The 16,429-nt window shown below is 35.8% G+C and overlaps 12 non-coding genes and 1 pseudogene across 12 annotated transcripts; all 13 read right to left on the bottom strand.

The window, feature by feature from the left end:
* Positions 1-414: 414 nt before the first annotated feature.
* Positions 415-607, bottom strand: LOC139506406 (U2 spliceosomal RNA). The gene has a single exon (XR_011660111.1). It is a non-coding gene; the product is annotated as a U2 spliceosomal RNA (small nuclear RNA).
* Positions 608-1,593: 986 nt separating this feature from the next.
* On the bottom strand, positions 1,594-1,786 carry LOC139506405 (U2 spliceosomal RNA). The gene has a single exon (XR_011660110.1). It is a non-coding gene; the product is annotated as a U2 spliceosomal RNA (small nuclear RNA).
* A 987-nt stretch (positions 1,787-2,773) lies between these two features.
* Positions 2,774-2,966, bottom strand: LOC139506404 (U2 spliceosomal RNA). The gene has a single exon (XR_011660109.1). It is a non-coding gene; the product is annotated as a U2 spliceosomal RNA (small nuclear RNA).
* A 986-nt stretch (positions 2,967-3,952) lies between these two features.
* On the bottom strand, positions 3,953-4,145 carry LOC139506403 (U2 spliceosomal RNA). The gene has a single exon (XR_011660108.1). It is a non-coding gene; the product is annotated as a U2 spliceosomal RNA (small nuclear RNA).
* Positions 4,146-5,131: 986 nt separating this feature from the next.
* LOC139506402 (U2 spliceosomal RNA) lies at positions 5,132-5,324 on the bottom strand. Its single transcript, XR_011660107.1, has one exon. It is a non-coding gene; the product is annotated as a U2 spliceosomal RNA (small nuclear RNA).
* A 986-nt stretch (positions 5,325-6,310) lies between these two features.
* LOC139506401 (U2 spliceosomal RNA) lies at positions 6,311-6,503 on the bottom strand. The gene has a single exon (XR_011660106.1). It is a non-coding gene; the product is annotated as a U2 spliceosomal RNA (small nuclear RNA).
* A 986-nt stretch (positions 6,504-7,489) lies between these two features.
* Positions 7,490-7,682, bottom strand: LOC139506427 (U2 spliceosomal RNA). Its single transcript, XR_011660130.1, has one exon. It is a non-coding gene; the product is annotated as a U2 spliceosomal RNA (small nuclear RNA).
* Positions 7,683-8,668: 986 nt separating this feature from the next.
* LOC139506426 (U2 spliceosomal RNA) lies at positions 8,669-8,861 on the bottom strand. Its single transcript, XR_011660129.1, has one exon. It is a non-coding gene; the product is annotated as a U2 spliceosomal RNA (small nuclear RNA).
* Positions 8,862-9,847: 986 nt separating this feature from the next.
* On the bottom strand, positions 9,848-10,040 carry LOC139506422 (U2 spliceosomal RNA). Its single transcript, XR_011660127.1, has one exon. It is a non-coding gene; the product is annotated as a U2 spliceosomal RNA (small nuclear RNA).
* A 986-nt stretch (positions 10,041-11,026) lies between these two features.
* LOC139506411 (U2 spliceosomal RNA) lies at positions 11,027-11,219 on the bottom strand. Its single transcript, XR_011660116.1, has one exon. It is a non-coding gene; the product is annotated as a U2 spliceosomal RNA (small nuclear RNA).
* Positions 11,220-12,205: 986 nt separating this feature from the next.
* Positions 12,206-12,398, bottom strand: LOC139506400 (U2 spliceosomal RNA). The gene has a single exon (XR_011660105.1). It is a non-coding gene; the product is annotated as a U2 spliceosomal RNA (small nuclear RNA).
* A 987-nt stretch (positions 12,399-13,385) lies between these two features.
* On the bottom strand, positions 13,386-13,578 carry LOC139506423 (U2 spliceosomal RNA). The gene has a single exon (XR_011660128.1). It is a non-coding gene; the product is annotated as a U2 spliceosomal RNA (small nuclear RNA).
* Positions 13,579-16,294: 2,716 nt separating this feature from the next.
* Positions 16,295-16,429, bottom strand: LOC139506424 (U2 spliceosomal RNA; annotated as a pseudogene; the record flags this gene model as incomplete).

Below are 16,429 nucleotides of genomic sequence, written 5' to 3'. Positions count from 1 at the left end.
AAACAGTAGAAGGGGACGTAATTCTTTTCCCCGCGTTTTTCCGTAACGCTAAAAATTTATAGAGTTTCTTTTTAGGAACGAGAATACATTAATACACTGACATGTGCTGTTATAAATACAAGCAAGCGACAACAAAAATATTACATTACAAGAAAAGAAAAGAACTTTTTAGAGAACAGACATAAAAAAGAAAAAAAAGAAAATGCAACTTATTTTACATGCACGAGAAGTAGAATGATTTACAACAATGAGTAAAACTATACAATTTACGCAAACTCCTTAAATAAGAAAGATATATAGAAAAAGTACACATGTAGTGCTCAGTGAAAAGCATTAGAGAATATTTTACTGGGGCTGTTTCGCAGGCTATTGAAGGGAAAGCTATTTTTCTATTTTAATTTTCTCCCCAAACAGGGGGAGTGAGCCGATCCTGGAGGTACTGCAATACCAGGCCAACTCGTGGCAAGAGCGGTGCAAGCACCTAACATCTCACCTAGTTGCAAAAATCAGTTTAATATCGAAGTACCCACATGGGGTACGTATCAGATATTAAGCTGATAAGAACAGATACTACACTTTGATCTTAGCCAAAAGGCCGAGAAGCGATACTCAAATCTTTCCGAGTTTCCAAAGCCTACAAATCCTATTTCTTACTCAAACACGGTGTTTTAATTTTAACCAAAGCTACACAAATTTTGCAAATTTATATACAAAAAGCACACGAAACACGAGATCTTGCTTTGCTTCAAATACCTGACAGCATGAAACGATTTCTGCATGACAAAACGGGTGTGAAAATAAAAAGCGGCTTGTGAAATACGGCAAGTCGCCAGAATATATTTTTAAACGTATAACATACGTATACGTATTTAATCTTAATCGAACGAAATAACATGATCATGTTGATTCATCCTAGGTCCGACGAACGCAGTTTTTAAAGCCTAGGAAATTTCATTAATCAGAAAATAAATTCAACGCTTTTTCACAATCAGCACGGACTTTTCACTGTCTCGTTTAGTTAACACAAACATAAACAGTTCACCTGTTCTATTTTTTAAAGGAATTGACCGGTACAGCAATTTTTAAATAAATTTCAGAAGGAGGAAAAAACTTACCGGCCGACTGCAGTTTCCATCGTTTGCCCTCGTTCTGAGGCGACGTCGCTATTAACGATGATTGAAACAGTAGAAGGGGACGTAATTCTTTTCCCCGCGTTTTTCCGTAACGCTAAAAATTTATAGAGTTTCTTTTTAGGAACGAGAATACATTAATACACTGACATGTGCTGTTATAAATACAAGCAAGCGACAACAAAAATATTACATTACAAGAAAAGAAAAGAACTTTTTAGAGAACAGACATAAAAAAGAAAAAAAAGAAAATGCAACTTATTTTACATGCACGAGAAGTAGAATGATTTACAACAATGAGTAAAACTATACAATTTACGCAAACTCCTTAAATAAGAAAGATATATAGAAAAAGTACACATGTAGTGCTCAGTGAAAAGCATTAGAGAATATTTTACTGGGGCTGTTTCGCAGGCTATTGAAGGGAAAGCTATTTTTCTATTTTAATTTTCTCCCCAAACAGGGGGAGTGAGCCGATCCTGGAGGTACTGCAATACCAGGCCAACTCGTGGCAAGAGCGGTGCAAGCACCTAACATCTCACCTAGTTGCAAAAATCAGTTTAATATCGAAGTACCCACATGGGGTACGTATCAGATATTAAGCTGATAAGAACAGATACTACACTTTGATCTTAGCCAAAAGGCCGAGAAGCGATACTCAAATCTTTCCGAGTTTCCAAAGCCTACAAATCCTATTTCTTACTCAAACACGGTGTTTTAATTTTAACCAAAGCTACACAAATTTTGCAAATTTATATACAAAAAGCACACGAAACACGAGATCTTGCTTTGCTTCAAATACCTGACAGCATGAAACGATTTCTGCATGACAAAACGGGTGTGTGAAAATAAAAAGCGGCTTGTGAAATACGGCAAGTCGCCAGAATATATTTTTAAACGTATAACATACGTATACGTATTTAATCTTAATCGAACGAAATAACATGATCATGTTGATTCATCCTAGGTCCGACGAACGCAGTTTTTAAAGCCTAGGAAATTTCATTAATCAGAAAATAAATTCAACGCTTTTTCACAATCAGCACGGACTTTTCACTGTCTCGTTTAGTTAACACAAACATAAACAGTTCACCTGTTCTATTTTTTAAAGGAATTGACCGGTACAGCAATTTTTAAATAAATTTCAGAAGGAGGAAAAAACTTACCGGCCGACTGCAGTTTCCATCGTTTGCCCTCGTTCTGAGGCGACGTCGCTATTAACGATGATTGAAACAGTAGAAGGGGACGTAATTCTTTTCCCCGCGTTTTCCGTAACGCTAAAAATTTATAGAGTTTCTTTTTAGGAACGAGAATACATTAATACACTGACATGTGCTGTTATAAATACAAGCAAGCGACAACAAAAATATTACATTACAAGAAAAGAAAAGAACTTTTTAGAGAACAGACATAAAAAAGAAAAAAAAGAAAATGCAACTTATTTTACATGCACGAGAAGTAGAATGATTTACAACAATGAGTAAAACTATACAATTTACGCAAACTCCTTAAATAAGAAAGATATATAGAAAAAGTACACATGTAGTGCTCAGTGAAAAGCATTAGAGAATATTTTACTGGGGCTGTTTCGCAGGCTATTGAAGGGAAAGCTATTTTTCTATTTTAATTTTCTCCCCAAACAGGGGGAGTGAGCCGATCCTGGAGGTACTGCAATACCAGGCCAACTCGTGGCAAGAGCGGTGCAAGCACCTAACATCTCACCTAGTTGCAAAAATCAGTTTAATATCGAAGTACCCACATGGGGTACGTATCAGATATTAAGCTGATAAGAACAGATACTACACTTTGATCTTAGCCAAAAGGCCGAGAAGCGATACTCAAATCTTTCCGAGTTTCCAAAGCCTACAAATCCTATTTCTTACTCAAACACGGTGTTTTAATTTTAACCAAAGCTACACAAATTTTGCAAATTTATATACAAAAAGCACACGAAACACGAGATCTTGCTTTGCTTCAAATACCTGACAGCATGAAACGATTTCTGCATGACAAAACGGGTGTGAAAATAAAAAGCGGCTTGTGAAATACGGCAAGTCGCCAGAATATATTTTTAAACGTATAACATACGTATACGTATTTAATCTTAATCGAACGAAATAACATGATCATGTTGATTCATCCTAGGTCCGACGAACGCAGTTTTTAAAGCCTAGGAAATTTCATTAATCAGAAAATAAATTCAACGCTTTTTCACAATCAGCACGGACTTTTCACTGTCTCGTTTAGTTAACACAAACATAAACAGTTCACCTGTTCTATTTTTTAAAGGAATTGACCGGTACAGCAATTTTTAAATAAATTTCAGAAGGAGGAAAAAACTTACCGGCCGACTGCAGTTTCCATCGTTTGCCCTCGTTCTGAGGCGACGTCGCTATTAACGATGATTGAAACAGTAGAAGGGGACGTAATTCTTTTCCCCGCGTTTTTCCGTAACGCTAAAAATTTATAGAGTTTCTTTTTAGGAACGAGAATACATTAATACACTGACATGTGCTGTTATAAATACAAGCAAGCGACAACAAAAATATTACATTACAAGAAAAGAAAAGAACTTTTTAGAGAACAGACATAAAAAAGAAAAAAAAGAAAATGCAACTTATTTTACATGCACGAGAAGTAGAATGATTTACAACAATGAGTAAAACTATACAATTTACGCAAACTCCTTAAATAAGAAAGATATATAGAAAAAGTACACATGTAGTGCTCAGTGAAAAGCATTAGAGAATATTTTACTGGGGCTGTTTCGCAGGCTATTGAAGGGAAAGCTATTTTTCTATTTTAATTTTCTCCCCAAACAGGGGGAGTGAGCCGATCCTGGAGGTACTGCAATACCAGGCCAACTCGTGGCAAGAGCGGTGCAAGCACCTAACATCTCACCTAGTTGCAAAAATCAGTTTAATATCGAAGTACCCACATGGGGTACGTATCAGATATTAAGCTGATAAGAACAGATACTACACTTTGATCTTAGCCAAAAGGCCGAGAAGCGATACTCAAATCTTTCCGAGTTTCCAAAGCCTACAAATCCTATTTCTTACTCAAACACGGTGTTTTAATTTTAACCAAAGCTACACAAATTTTGCAAATTTATATACAAAAAGCACACGAAACACGAGATCTTGCTTTGCTTCAAATACCTGACAGCATGAAACGATTTCTGCATGACAAAACGGGTGTGAAAATAAAAAGCGGCTTGTGAAATACGGCAAGTCGCCAGAATATATTTTTAAACGTATAACATACGTATACGTATTTAATCTTAATCGAACGAAATAACATGATCATGTTGATTCATCCTAGGTCCGACGAACGCAGTTTTTAAAGCCTAGGAAATTTCATTAATCAGAAAATAAATTCAACGCTTTTTCACAATCAGCACGGACTTTTCACTGTCTCGTTTAGTTAACACAAACATAAACAGTTCACCTGTTCTATTTTTTAAAGGAATTGACCGGTACAGCAATTTTTAAATAAATTTCAGAAGGAGGAAAAAACTTACCGGCCGACTGCAGTTTCCATCGTTTGCCCTCGTTCTGAGGCGACGTCGCTATTAACGATGATTGAAACAGTAGAAGGGGACGTAATTCTTTTCCCCGCGTTTTTCCGTAACGCTAAAAATTTATAGAGTTTCTTTTTAGGAACGAGAATACATTAATACACTGACATGTGCTGTTATAAATACAAGCAAGCGACAACAAAAATATTACATTACAAGAAAAGAAAAGAACTTTTTAGAGAACAGACATAAAAAAGAAAAAAAAGAAAATGCAACTTATTTTACATGCACGAGAAGTAGAATGATTTACAACAATGAGTAAAACTATACAATTTACGCAAACTCCTTAAATAAGAAAGATATATAGAAAAAGTACACATGTAGTGCTCAGTGAAAAGCATTAGAGAATATTTTACTGGGGCTGTTTCGCAGGCTATTGAAGGGAAAGCTATTTTTCTATTTTAATTTTCTCCCCAAACAGGGGGAGTGAGCCGATCCTGGAGGTACTGCAATACCAGGCCAACTCGTGGCAAGAGCGGTGCAAGCACCTAACATCTCACCTAGTTGCAAAAATCAGTTTAATATCGAAGTACCCACATGGGGTACGTATCAGATATTAAGCTGATAAGAACAGATACTACACTTTGATCTTAGCCAAAAGGCCGAGAAGCGATACTCAAATCTTTCCGAGTTTCCAAAGCCTACAAATCCTATTTCTTACTCAAACACGGTGTTTTAATTTTAACCAAAGCTACACAAATTTTGCAAATTTATATACAAAAAGCACACGAAACACGAGATCTTGCTTTGCTTCAAATACCTGACAGCATGAAACGATTTCTGCATGACAAAACGGGTGTGAAAATAAAAAGCGGCTTGTGAAATACGGCAAGTCGCCAGAATATATTTTTAAACGTATAACATACGTATACGTATTTAATCTTAATCGAACGAAATAACATGATCATGTTGATTCATCCTAGGTCCGACGAACGCAGTTTTTAAAGCCTAGGAAATTTCATTAATCAGAAAATAAATTCAACGCTTTTTCACAATCAGCACGGACTTTTCACTGTCTCGTTTAGTTAACACAAACATAAACAGTTCACCTGTTCTATTTTTTAAAGGAATTGACCGGTACAGCAATTTTTAAATAAATTTCAGAAGGAGGAAAAAACTTACCGGCCGACTGCAGTTTCCATCGTTTGCCCTCGTTCTGAGGCGACGTCGCTATTAACGATGATTGAAACAGTAGAAGGGGACGTAATTCTTTTCCCCGCGTTTTTCCGTAACGCTAAAAATTTATAGAGTTTCTTTTTAGGAACGAGAATACATTAATACACTGACATGTGCTGTTATAAATACAAGCAAGCGACAACAAAAATATTACATTACAAGAAAAGAAAAGAACTTTTTAGAGAACAGACATAAAAAAGAAAAAAAAGAAAATGCAACTTATTTTACATGCACGAGAAGTAGAATGATTTACAACAATGAGTAAAACTATACAATTTACGCAAACTCCTTAAATAAGAAAGATATATAGAAAAAGTACACATGTAGTGCTCAGTGAAAAGCATTAGAGAATATTTTACTGGGGCTGTTTCGCAGGCTATTGAAGGGAAAGCTATTTTTCTATTTTAATTTTCTCCCCAAACAGGGGGAGTGAGCCGATCCTGGAGGTACTGCAATACCAGGCCAACTCGTGGCAAGAGCGGTGCAAGCACCTAACATCTCACCTAGTTGCAAAAATCAGTTTAATATCGAAGTACCCACATGGGGTACGTATCAGATATTAAGCTGATAAGAACAGATACTACACTTTGATCTTAGCCAAAAGGCCGAGAAGCGATACTCAAATCTTTCCGAGTTTCCAAAGCCTACAAATCCTATTTCTTACTCAAACACGGTGTTTTAATTTTAACCAAAGCTACACAAATTTTGCAAATTTATATACAAAAAGCACACGAAACACGAGATCTTGCTTTGCTTCAAATACCTGACAGCATGAAACGATTTCTGCATGACAAAACGGGTGTGAAAATAAAAAGCGGCTTGTGAAATACGGCAAGTCGCCAGAATATATTTTTAAACGTATAACATACGTATACGTATTTAATCTTAATCGAACGAAATAACATGATCATGTTGATTCATCCTAGGTCCGACGAACGCAGTTTTTAAAGCCTAGGAAATTTCATTAATCAGAAAATAAATTCAACGCTTTTTCACAATCAGCACGGACTTTTCACTGTCTCGTTTAGTTAACACAAACATAAACAGTTCACCTGTTCTATTTTTTAAAGGAATTGACCGGTACAGCAATTTTTAAATAAATTTCAGAAGGAGGAAAAAACTTACCGGCCGACTGCAGTTTCCATCGTTTGCCCTCGTTCTGAGGCGACGTCGCTATTAACGATGATTGAAACAGTAGAAGGGGACGTAATTCTTTTCCCCGCGTTTTTCCGTAACGCTAAAAATTTATAGAGTTTCTTTTTAGGAACGAGAATACATTAATACACTGACATGTGCTGTTATAAATACAAGCAAGCGACAACAAAAATATTACATTACAAGAAAAGAAAAGAACTTTTTAGAGAACAGACATAAAAAAGAAAAAAAAGAAAATGCAACTTATTTTACATGCACGAGAAGTAGAATGATTTACAACAATGAGTAAAACTATACAATTTACGCAAACTCCTTAAATAAGAAAGATATATAGAAAAAGTACACATGTAGTGCTCAGTGAAAAGCATTAGAGAATATTTTACTGGGGCTGTTTCGCAGGCTATTGAAGGGAAAGCTATTTTTCTATTTTAATTTTCTCCCCAAACAGGGGGAGTGAGCCGATCCTGGAGGTACTGCAATACCAGGCCAACTCGTGGCAAGAGCGGTGCAAGCACCTAACATCTCACCTAGTTGCAAAAATCAGTTTAATATCGAAGTACCCACATGGGGTACGTATCAGATATTAAGCTGATAAGAACAGATACTACACTTTGATCTTAGCCAAAAGGCCGAGAAGCGATACTCAAATCTTTCCGAGTTTCCAAAGCCTACAAATCCTATTTCTTACTCAAACACGGTGTTTTAATTTTAACCAAAGCTACACAAATTTTGCAAATTTATATACAAAAAGCACACGAAACACGAGATCTTGCTTTGCTTCAAATACCTGACAGCATGAAACGATTTCTGCATGACAAAACGGGTGTGAAAATAAAAAGCGGCTTGTGAAATACGGCAAGTCGCCAGAATATATTTTTAAACGTATAACATACGTATACGTATTTAATCTTAATCGAACGAAATAACATGATCATGTTGATTCATCCTAGGTCCGACGAACGCAGTTTTTAAAGCCTAGGAAATTTCATTAATCAGAAAATAAATTCAACGCTTTTTCACAATCAGCACGGACTTTTCACTGTCTCGTTTAGTTAACACAAACATAAACAGTTCACCTGTTCTATTTTTTAAAGGAATTGACCGGTACAGCAATTTTTAAATAAATTTCAGAAGGAGGAAAAAACTTACCGGCCGACTGCAGTTTCCATCGTTTGCCCTCGTTCTGAGGCGACGTCGCTATTAACGATGATTGAAACAGTAGAAGGGGACGTAATTCTTTTCCCCGCGTTTTTCCGTAACGCTAAAAATTTATAGAGTTTCTTTTTAGGAACGAGAATACATTAATACACTGACATGTGCTGTTATAAATACAAGCAAGCGACAACAAAAATATTACATTACAAGAAAAGAAAAGAACTTTTTAGAGAACAGACATAAAAAAGAAAAAAAAGAAAATGCAACTTATTTTACATGCACGAGAAGTAGAATGATTTACAACAATGAGTAAAACTATACAATTTACGCAAACTCCTTAAATAAGAAAGATATATAGAAAAAGTACACATGTAGTGCTCAGTGAAAAGCATTAGAGAATATTTTACTGGGGCTGTTTCGCAGGCTATTGAAGGGAAAGCTATTTTTCTATTTTAATTTTCTCCCCAAACAGGGGGAGTGAGCCGATCCTGGAGGTACTGCAATACCAGGCCAACTCGTGGCAAGAGCGGTGCAAGCACCTAACATCTCACCTAGTTGCAAAAATCAGTTTAATATCGAAGTACCCACATGGGGTACGTATCAGATATTAAGCTGATAAGAACAGATACTACACTTTGATCTTAGCCAAAAGGCCGAGAAGCGATACTCAAATCTTTCCGAGTTTCCAAAGCCTACAAATCCTATTTCTTACTCAAACACGGTGTTTTAATTTTAACCAAAGCTACACAAATTTTGCAAATTTATATACAAAAAGCACACGAAACACGAGATCTTGCTTTGCTTCAAATACCTGACAGCATGAAACGATTTCTGCATGACAAAACGGGTGTGAAAATAAAAAGCGGCTTGTGAAATACGGCAAGTCGCCAGAATATATTTTTAAACGTATAACATACGTATACGTATTTAATCTTAATCGAACGAAATAACATGATCATGTTGATTCATCCTAGGTCCGACGAACGCAGTTTTTAAAGCCTAGGAAATTTCATTAATCAGAAAATAAATTCAACGCTTTTTCACAATCAGCACGGACTTTTCACTGTCTCGTTTAGTTAACACAAACATAAACAGTTCACCTGTTCTATTTTTTAAAGGAATTGACCGGTACAGCAATTTTTAAATAAATTTCAGAAGGAGGAAAAAACTTACCGGCCGACTGCAGTTTCCATCGTTTGCCCTCGTTCTGAGGCGACGTCGCTATTAACGATGATTGAAACAGTAGAAGGGGACGTAATTCTTTTCCCCGCGTTTTTCCGTAACGCTAAAAATTTATAGAGTTTCTTTTTAGGAACGAGAATACATTAATACACTGACATGTGCTGTTATAAATACAAGCAAGCGACAACAAAAATATTACATTACAAGAAAAGAAAAGAACTTTTTAGAGAACAGACATAAAAAAGAAAAAAAAGAAAATGCAACTTATTTTACATGCACGAGAAGTAGAATGATTTACAACAATGAGTAAAACTATACAATTTACGCAAACTCCTTAAATAAGAAAGATATATAGAAAAAGTACACATGTAGTGCTCAGTGAAAAGCATTAGAGAATATTTTACTGGGGCTGTTTCGCAGGCTATTGAAGGGAAAGCTATTTTTCTATTTTAATTTTCTCCCCAAACAGGGGGAGTGAGCCGATCCTGGAGGTACTGCAATACCAGGCCAACTCGTGGCAAGAGCGGTGCAAGCACCTAACATCTCACCTAGTTGCAAAAATCAGTTTAATATCGAAGTACCCACATGGGGTACGTATCAGATATTAAGCTGATAAGAACAGATACTACACTTTGATCTTAGCCAAAAGGCCGAGAAGCGATACTCAAATCTTTCCGAGTTTCCAAAGCCTACAAATCCTATTTCTTACTCAAACACGGTGTTTTAATTTTAACCAAAGCTACACAAATTTTGCAAATTTATATACAAAAAGCACACGAAACACGAGATCTTGCTTTGCTTCAAATACCTGACAGCATGAAACGATTTCTGCATGACAAAACGGGTGTGAAAATAAAAAGCGGCTTGTGAAATACGGCAAGTCGCCAGAATATATTTTTAAACGTATAACATACGTATACGTATTTAATCTTAATCGAACGAAATAACATGATCATGTTGATTCATCCTAGGTCCGACGAACGCAGTTTTTAAAGCCTAGGAAATTTCATTAATCAGAAAATAAATTCAACGCTTTTTCACAATCAGCACGGACTTTTCACTGTCTCGTTTAGTTAACACAAACATAAACAGTTCACCTGTTCTATTTTTTAAAGGAATTGACCGGTACAGCAATTTTTAAATAAATTTCAGAAGGAGGAAAAAACTTACCGGCCGACTGCAGTTTCCATCGTTTGCCCTCGTTCTGAGGCGACGTCGCTATTAACGATGATTGAAACAGTAGAAGGGGACGTAATTCTTTTCCCCGCGTTTTTCCGTAACGCTAAAAATTTATAGAGTTTCTTTTTAGGAACGAGAATACATTAATACACTGACATGTGCTGTTATAAATACAAGCAAGCGACAACAAAAATATTACATTACAAGAAAAGAAAAGAACTTTTTAGAGAACAGACATAAAAAAGAAAAAAAAGAAAATGCAACTTATTTTACATGCACGAGAAGTAGAATGATTTACAACAATGAGTAAAACTATACAATTTACGCAAACTCCTTAAATAAGAAAGATATATAGAAAAAGTACACATGTAGTGCTCAGTGAAAAGCATTAGAGAATATTTTACTGGGGCTGTTTCGCAGGCTATTGAAGGGAAAGCTATTTTTCTATTTTAATTTTCTCCCCAAACAGGGGGAGTGAGCCGATCCTGGAGGTACTGCAATACCAGGCCAACTCGTGGCAAGAGCGGTGCAAGCACCTAACATCTCACCTAGTTGCAAAAATCAGTTTAATATCGAAGTACCCACATGGGGTACGTATCAGATATTAAGCTGATAAGAACAGATACTACACTTTGATCTTAGCCAAAAGGCCGAGAAGCGATACTCAAATCTTTCCGAGTTTCCAAAGCCTACAAATCCTATTTCTTACTCAAACACGGTGTTTTAATTTTAACCAAAGCTACACAAATTTTGCAAATTTATATACAAAAAGCACACGAAACACGAGATCTTGCTTTGCTTCAAATACCTGACAGCATGAAACGATTTCTGCATGACAAAACGGGTGTGAAAATAAAAAGCGGCTTGTGAAATACGGCAAGTCGCCAGAATATATTTTTAAACGTATAACATACGTATACGTATTTAATCTTAATCGAACGAAATAACATGATCATGTTGATTCATCCTAGGTCCGACGAACGCAGTTTTTAAAGCCTAGGAAATTTCATTAATCAGAAAATAAATTCAACGCTTTTTCACAATCAGCACGGACTTTTCACTGTCTCGTTTAGTTAACACAAACATAAACAGTTCACCTGTTCTATTTTTTAAAGGAATTGACCGGTACAGCAATTTTTAAATAAATTTCAGAAGGAGGAAAAAACTTACCGGCCCGACTGCAGTTTCCATCGTTTGCCCTCGTTCTGAGGCGACGTCGCTATTAACGATGATTGAAACAGTAGAAGGGGACGTAATTCTTTTCCCCGCGTTTTTCCGTAACGCTAAAAATTTATAGAGTTTCTTTTTAGGAACGAGAATACATTAATACACTGACATGTGCTGTTATAAATACAAGCAAGCGACAACAAAAATATTACATTACAAGAAAAGAAAAGAACTTTTTAGAGAACAGACATAAAAAAGAAAAAAAAGAAAATGCAACTTATTTTACATGCACGAGAAGTAGAATGATTTACAACAATGAGTAAAACTATACAATTTACGCAAACTCCTTAAATAAGAAAGATATATAGAAAAAGTACACATGTAGTGCTCAGTGAAAAGCATTAGAGAATATTTTACTGGGGCTGTTTCGCAGGCTATTGAAGGGAAAGCTATTTTTCTATTTTAATTTTCTCCCAAACAGGGGGAGTGAGCCGATCCTGGAGGTACTGCAATACCAGGCCAACTCGTGGCAAGAGCGGTGCAAGCACCTAACATCTCACCTAGTTGCAAAAATCAGTTTAATATCGAAGTACCCACATGGGGTACGTATCAGATATTAAGCTGATAAGAACAGATACTACACTTTGATCTTAGCCAAAAGGCCGAGAAGCGATACTCAAATCTTTCCGAGTTTCCAAAGCCTACAAATCCTATTTCTTACTCAAACACGGTGTTTTAATTTTAACCAAAGCTACACAAATTTTGCAAATTTATATACAAAAAGCACACGAAACACGAGATCTTGCTTTGCTTCAAATACCTGACAGCATGAAACGATTTCTGCATGACAAAACGGGTGTGAAAATAAAAAGCGGCTTGTGAAATACGGCAAGTCGCCAGAATATATTTTTAAACGTATAACATACGTATACGTATTTAATCTTAATCGAACGAAATAACATGATCATGTTGATTCATCCTAGGTCCGACGAACGCAGTTTTTAAAGCCTAGGAAATTTCATTAATCAGAAAATAAATTCAACGCTTTTTCACAATCAGCACGGACTTTTCACTGTCTCGTTTAGTTAACACAAACATAAACAGTTCACCTGTTCTATTTTTTAAAGGAATTGACCGGTACAGCAATTTTTAAATAAATTTCAGAAGGAGGAAAAAAACTTACCGGCCGACTGCAGTTTCCATCGTTTGCCCTCGTTCTGAGGCGACGTCGCTATTAACGATGATTGAAACAGTAGAAGGGGACGTAATTCTTTTCCCCGCGTTTTTCCGTAACGCTAAAAATTTATAGAGTTTCTTTTTAGGAACGAGAATACATTAATACACTGACATGTGCTGTTATAAATACAAGCAAGCGACAACAAAAATATTACATTACAAGAAAAGAAAAGAACTTTTTAGAGAACAGACATAAAAAAGAAAAAAAAGAAAATGCAACTTATTTTACATGCACGAGAAGTAGAATGATTTACAACAATGAGTAAAACTATACAATTTACGCAAACTCCTTAAATAAGAAAGATATATAGAAAAAGTACACATGTAGTGCTCAGTGAAAAGCATTAGAGAATATTTTACTGGGGCTGTTTCGCAGGCTATTGAAGGGAAAGCTATTTTTCTATTTTAATTTTCTCCCCAAACAGGGGGAGTGAGCCGATCCTGGAGGTACTGCAATACCAGGCCAACTCGTGGCAAGAGCGGTGCAAGCACCTAACATCTCACCTAGTTGCAAAAATCAGTTTAATATCGAAGTACCCACATGGGGTACGTATCAGATATTAAGCTGATAAGAACAGATACTTTTTTTATATTTCAAACATTTTATTAATAATAGATATCAAATACTATATTGAATACAATCAATAGTTAAAATCATATATCACAGATAATACGATTGTAACTCAATATTAAATAAGTCCCGGAAATTAATGATAATCAAATACTTTTAGATTTAAATGAAATTACCAAAAATAAATTTACATGAAATCTATTTTCAAAACCCCTAAATAATTACTGAAAACCCCCCAATTTATAAATAAACAACAAAGTGTTTTGAATTCCTTTTACAAATCTATATATAAACTTTCCTTTAAATAATTTACCTTTATAACTAAAACCAGTTTTTGTAAACTAGTAATATATTTAACTTTAACTATAAATAAACATCATACGATAAATTTTACCTATAATGTTTACCTTTAACAAAATCAAAATACACAATACATAGTGATTACATTTAACATCAAAATCAATATCGTACATACACAACCCACTAAAGTCCATAATGCATTGTCATGTATGCTACGATAAATACTTTCACCTTTAAATTTCTAAACTGAACTGTTTTAAATACTACATGTAATAAATACATGTCAAATTCCATATTACTTTAGACTTTAAAGAAAACCATCAGAAAGTGCTGATTTGTAATTACAATAATTTTCATGTACTACAATATTAAAATCTGCTTGTAAACTGTCTAATATTAACTGTTTATGTTTATGCCTGTCCGATTCTTTACCAATTATATCCCGTAATTCCGTATCACTGAGTATAGACGAAACGAACTTATTCTGGTCATTTACACGACCTAATACCGGTATAACTTTCCCTTCTGATGTATTAAGTAAAACCAGTTGGTATGTTTCCCTTTTAACATCAGTCACTTTTCGCTTTTTACCACTAACAACTTTGTACTGTACTTCTCCAGAAAGATCGTCCGGATCTGTCGCGATATCGGACCATAACTTGGAAACGGACGAGGACTTTTCGGTATCCACGGTCTCTTGTGACGTATCCACGGTCTCCTGTGTCGTATCCTTTGTAACGGGGGAAGTATCCTGTGTAACCTGCATATCTACCGGTGTATCATCACTAATGTCACTGTTTTGAGTCTCCGGAACCGAGACTGCTTCCAACGGAACTGTTGCCTTTTTGCCTGACGGACAGTTCTTACGAATATGTCCAACGGTTCTACACTTCAGGCATAAGGGTGCCCTACCCACCACGGTAAGTAGACAGTCTTTACCTGCTATACTAGTACGGTATGGTAACGATTGTACATCCTTCTCTGAAATCTCCAATGTAACTTTAATGTTCCCATTAGCAAACGTTATTCCTTCGGATTTCTCCGTTTCACGTGAACAACTAACTATTTTGCCATACTGTTCTAAAAACGATTCAACTGCAGTTAGCTTTAACCACACTGGAAGCCACAAAACTTTCAATAACACTGTTCTTGTGTCTGCACGGCTTACTGCAACTCTGGTATCTAACGACGTAAAGTCCGAATTAATCACTTTATCAGCAATATCTTCAGTAGTAAAGGTTGTATACCAAACACCACCAATATCCACCTTGAAAATCGCTGTCACATCATCCGGGTTAACAATGTTCTTTAATGCACGGATAATCCAAGTACGTGTGTTAACTGGTGAGCCATCCGTAAACGAAAACTTCGCACTGCATCTAAGTAATCCATAATCTACTAAATCCATTTTAACACTTTAACTTTTAACTTTAACTTTTTCACTCGCTTTAATCTTTGCCAAAAGGCCGAGAAGCGATACTCAAATCTTTCCGAGTTTCCAAAGCCTACAAATCCTATTTCTTACTCAAACACGGTGTTTTAATTTTAACCAAAGCTACACAAATTTTGCAAATTTATATACAAAAAGCACACGAAACACGAGATCTTGCTTTGCTTCAAATACCTGACAGCATGAAACGATTTCTGCATGACAAAACGGGTGTGAAAATAAAAAGCGGCTTGTGAAATTACGGCAAGTCGCCAGAATATATTTTTAAACGTATAACATACGTATACGTATTTAATCTTAATCGAACGAAATAACATGATCATGTTGATTCATCCTAGGTCCGACGAACGCAGTTTTTAAAGCCTAGGAAATTTCATTAATCAGAAAATAAATTCAACGCTTTTTCACAATCAGCACGGACTTTTCACTGTCTCGTTTAGTTAACACAAACATAAACAGTTCACCTGTTCTATTTTTTAAAGGAATTGACCGGTACAGCAATTTTTAAATAAATTTCAGAAGGAGGAAAAAACTTACCGGCCGACTGCAGTTTCCATCGTTTGCCCTCGTTCTGAGGCGACGTCGCTATTAACGATGATTGAAACAGTAGAAGGGGACGTAATTCTTTTCCCGCGTTTTTCCGTAACGCTAAAAATTTATAGAGTTTCTTTTTAGGAACGAGAATACATTAATACACTGACATGTGCTGTTATAAATACAAGCAAGCGACAACAAAAATATTACATTACAAGAAAAGAAAAGAACTTTTAGAGAACAGACATAAAAAAGAAAAAAAAGAAAATGCAACTTATTTTACATGCACGAGAAGTAGAATGATTTACAACAATGAGTAAAACTATACAATTTACGCAAACTCCTTAAATAAGAAAGATATATAGAAAAAGTACACATGTAGTGCTCAGTGAAAAGCATTAGAGAATATTTTACTGGGGCTGTTTCGCAGGCTATTGAAGGGAAAGCTATTTTTCTATTTTAATTTTCTCCCCAAACAGGGGGAGTGAGCCGATCCTGGAGGTACTGCAATACCAGGCCAACTCGTGGCAAGAGCGGTGCAAGCACCTAACATCTCACCTAGTTGCAAAAATCAGTTTAATATCGAAGTACCCACATGGGGTACGTATCAGATA

This window comes from Mytilus edulis, unplaced genomic scaffold (genome assembly GCF_963676685.1).
Source record: "Mytilus edulis unplaced genomic scaffold, xbMytEdul2.2 SCAFFOLD_563, whole genome shotgun sequence".
In the NCBI taxonomy this organism is placed as follows: Eukaryota; Metazoa; Mollusca; class Bivalvia; order Mytilida; family Mytilidae; genus Mytilus; species Mytilus edulis.
This window is presented reverse-complemented; position numbering and strand designations above follow the sequence as displayed.